Genomic DNA, 4,731 nt, shown 5'->3' on the forward strand with positions numbered 1-4,731 from the left:
CATACGCTCCAGGGGCCCTTGCCGTGGGGGGCGCTCGTCGAGGTCTATCGAAGTACCTCTTCGCGCACCTTTTCGGATTTTTAAAGAGCAGATGATACTTCTGTTCTCTACACACTGAACACGTGACACATTTTTAATGTGACAATATATCTTGAAAGTTTTGAGGCACTGCGTTCTCGCAAGCATCTGCCTGCGTTCCGCGCTCGCCCTTTTCTTACAAGATTTATCGCTTTGTCCCTCCTTCAAAAAAAATTAAAAATATCTCACTTGCTATGCCAAAACAGAGAACGCACCACAATTCGTCGATTTGGAGAAACCGGTTTTAAAATCGCGCGTCACTGTCTATTTGCGAGATGATTTTCGGTAATGAAACAAACTACGTAACATTCTCCAATGGGAATAGCCGCTTGGCGTACTGAACAGTATACACGATAAGAGTGGATGCTTGGATTTAAAGCAGTTATTTCGCGTTCCAAGTAGAAGTGGGATTAATATCAGGGAACCTGAATCAAAAGGCTCGGACAAGGGTCAGACCAGTCAAACTGATCTCATTTGACATCATACCATCTGGATTTCATTATTTGTGAAGTTACAAGGAGGTTCAAGTAACGTCAAATTGACATCAAGATGTCATCAAAGGACTTCTTTGCTGTACATGGGCATTATTTTGACCCTTTTCTGTTCCCCGGGACGCCAGCTCCGAGGCTAGCGCGCAGTCGCTCGGCCGCGCACGATGGGCTGCCTACCGCCCGGCGCGCAGCCGCGCCAGCGAGCCGCCTCCAGCCAAGCAGCATGGCAATGCTCGGGGAAACTCGACGTGATTCGGGAAACTTGCAAGCGGTCAAGATTTCCAGAAAAGGGTCCGGCAAACGTGGGCCACATTTAATTTGTTTTGAATCTGACTGAAAACCCTTAGACCCACTGGAAAAACTTACCGAGGTAACGTTTCTTGACGCGACCACACCAGGTAACGTTTGGTGATGCAACCAGTTTGTGATGGCCCTATCCCTTTGCATGGGGTAGGTCACATCAGGAAACGTTATCGATCTTGGTCACATGATGAAACGTTACCATGGTAACATTAGTTTTTCCAGTGCCGATACATGGGACAGGGAACGCCCCGATAACAACTTGGCTTATAGCACACGGGGGAGCTGCGCTGCGCGGCTGTACTCACTTGCACATAGCTTCTTGATGCTGGGCACGAAGTACTCGTCGCAGACCACGGCGAACAGCACGAAGAGGTAGCACGCCAGCAGCCCGTGCAGCACGGCGGCGCCGGCCTGGCGCTGCTCCCGCGTGAAGAGGTCCGGCGGGAACTCGAGGATGGCGGGAGGCGTGCACTCGTCGCCCTCAGCCCATAGCAGGTGCCTCGCGGGGCTCCCCGCGCTCCGCGCACCTGCAACCGCACCAAGGCTTAGCGTGGCTGAACACGTCGGCACCCGAGGAAAACAGGGTAGTCACTACAAAGATATTTTGGAGGTCATCGACGCGGTCCCAAATGACACCCCTCGCCCCAAAACAGTCACCATTTTAGATGTACCCGCGATGTGTTTGTGACTTCCCGGTGTGCTCCTTTGGTATCAAGCTTTTTGTGGCTTGCTGCCAACCAAGATTAGGTTCCATTTGTTCATTATTAATATTGGAAACAATATTCGGCTCGGGTTGGTGCGGGTTGCGCGGGGGTGGAGGCACTCGCACACTTGGCCTCCACGCCTCGGGTCGACACTTAGGCCCCCCCGTGGCTGGTCATTCGCCCAAATCACCCTAATCAATTTATTGCTTCGGTCTTTATCTGGTCAGGCGCATCCCAGTAGTGACTCACGCCCCCCCCCCTCCCCCGCCGCGGGTGACTCTCACCGCCGCTGATTTTCTGTTTCTCATGTACCATGTAGGTCGTTTGTCTGGACGGCAGCAGGCCACACTGGGATGGGGGGGGGGGGGTCTTTGACCCTTTCTTTCGACTTGGCGCTGGAGGAGCAGCAATTCGTTCGCCGAGGCCGTCGATCCCCTCATGTCTCATCTAAGTTATGTGAAGTGCACACGTGGTAACTCTTTTAACTACTTCCAGGTGCGCCCGTCTCGTGCACCCGTGTGCTCTTACTCTCTGTAAATTGCTTACGAACAATAGGTTCGTAATGCAAACGAAAACGTTCGTAGCTTACGAAGGATTTTGAAGCGTTGTATTACGAACTAATTGTTCGTAAGATCACGAACAAATAATTCGTAATGCAAACCGATTGTTCGTAAGACCCTGTCTAGCCTTACAAACAATCGCATTGCAAATACAAACAATTTCTTTGCAATACAAAGAACGAAAATTGTACGTAACGTTGCAAAGTATTTATTTCGTAAGCTTTTTACAGTGCTCTCATCCGGCACTATAATAGTATTAAACCACGTTATCGGGCGTTGGCGTTCGCCGAGTGTCTTCGAAAGAACTACAACGGCGTTGCAACGCGTGGCACGAAGGCAAGGCATGACACAGTTGACAGTTGCAGTGCCGCCCGCAGGTCGGACGCACAGTGACGCACAGCACTGCTCGATAAGGTTTCGTGACCTCTCTAGGCCAGTGGGTTGTCCAAATGTCGCCGCTCCAGAATCAGTGAGAGCAGGCGAGAAACACCACATCGGCAAGAAATCACTTGTCAGAGACGAGGGACCAGGAGGGTGGAGGTGGAGGGTGAACGGAGAGCTCCCCGGATTGTTTGACTTCCTCTGCAACGGATACAGTCCCCCAATTTTTATTTTTTCAGTTTTGTCTTCAAAAAGGTACACAGAAAACTCTAAGATTTTTGGAACTTATTTTTTCCTTTCTGTTGTCTGAACTTAGGCGAGATCGGCAACCCTAATACCCGATCGGGCAGCTCTCCGATCGCCATCAGATTCAGGAGCACCCAGAAAATGTTCTACCACCTCCCCCGTCGACCTGTTTTGACCAGTTTAGAAGGCGCTTGCAGGAGCTCCGTAATAACACACCGCACCAGAAGGACAGCTTTCTGTAGATTTCCCTGTTTTGTCGTAATTCGCAAAACGGTACAAAACATTGTTGCTATAACGAGCTATAGCGAGAGCGAGGACGAAATCGTAAAAATACATAAGCAGGCCAGAGGGCATGTCGCGCACGTGCTGACCCTGGCCTCCAGCTGCCTCTAATAGCCCCGCACACCTGTGCACCTGCGCACGTGTCCCGCCACTATCCCAAACTACGAGGGAACTACGGGAACTATCGTGGTACCTCGAGTGCACCCAGTGGTGAAGTGCACCCAGTGGTACCGAGTAGCACTGTTTCCGAAAAATGTTCTCAATTCAAGACCATCCCTTAAATTTTAAGACGACACTAATTGCTATTTTCTGGTTAACAGCGCAAATAGGGGTTAATATTAGAACGTTTGTCTTAAAATTTTGTGGATGATCTTGAATTGGGAGCACAGATTTCGGGGTGAATTCTCTGATTTCAGGCCGACCCGACCCCGACATCCTCTGCCTATTCGCCTACGTGTTAGACGACGCCTTACTTAGGCAGAACAGGGCAGCGCCCCGTGTACTCACCTGGTAGTGCGACGGAGGCCGCGACCTGTGGCGCCTGTGCTGCGAGGCCCAACCCTCGGCCAAGCGCGGCGACGGCGACGTACACCGTCGGGATGGTCACGAATACGGCGAGGCGGGTTAGCACCCTCCGCGCGCTGGTCCCGCTCCGGGCACCTCCCCCCACCGCGCGAGCTGTCGGTGTAGGCGGCCCCCCATCCAGGGTCAGTTTTACCATCACTTATTCAGCGCAGGCCCAACACCAGCGGCGCCACCACGGCGACCAGGGCGGCGTGCGGGGGGACCGCGGGAGCGCCGAGGGGAGCACTGCACGGGCCTTAGGGCGGCCGGAGGGACCCCGCTGCGCGCTACAGCTACAGCCGCTGCACACGGTCAGGTGGGACAGCTGGCTCGCAGCTGGGGCGGCTGGGGCAGGAGCACCTAGCGGAGTCAGAGCACGTTAGACATACAGTCGTTGTTTTGGCTTTAAGAGGCGACAGCGGCTAAATGATTTTACCCCAAGCTAAAATAACCATCTTATCTGTTATCTTGTTAACAAGGAGCCATAAAATCATGGTAACTTGACGATGGATTATGGTTTTCGGTTTCTCAACCATAGTTTTCCCAACCTTTAACTATGGTGTCTCATGATTACCATGGATTACCATGACCATAATACTATGGTTAATCAACATTAAACCATGAGAGTATGGACTACCATGCATGACCATAATTGATATTTTACCATGGCTTATGGCCCAGAGGTATTTTAGCCTGGGACCTAACAAACTACTTTACTAACCTGCATGCGGGTTAATCATTATTTGGTACAACGGGGCTGGGCGACCACCCTGTATACCAGGTGGCTGACTCACGCCGCGCACTTTCGTAGTTATGTACTGTCTGTAAAGGCAGTACACCACAGTGTTGCGGGTTTGCCTACCCGATCTGCCCGTGAGGCGCCATAGCCCCTTGGGTGTGCAAACCCGCAACACTGGGGAGTATTAACCTTTACACTGGGTACTGTACAGCATGCACGGGTGCGGGTGGGTTTGCCTACAACCTATATGGAGACTTTTGGCTGAATCCTGTCAAAACAAGGGGGCCACTGTCCTGTCAGCGGGGCGAGTCAGCGGGGCGAGTCAGCGGGACGAGTCAGCGGGGCGAGTCAGCGGGGCGAGTCAGCGGGGCGAGTCAGCGGGG

This window comes from Frankliniella occidentalis, unplaced genomic scaffold, assembly GCF_000697945.3.
Source record: "Frankliniella occidentalis isolate FOCC.00 unplaced genomic scaffold, Focc_3.1 Scaffold269, whole genome shotgun sequence".
In the NCBI taxonomy this organism is placed as follows: domain Eukaryota; kingdom Metazoa; phylum Arthropoda; class Insecta; order Thysanoptera; family Thripidae; genus Frankliniella; species Frankliniella occidentalis.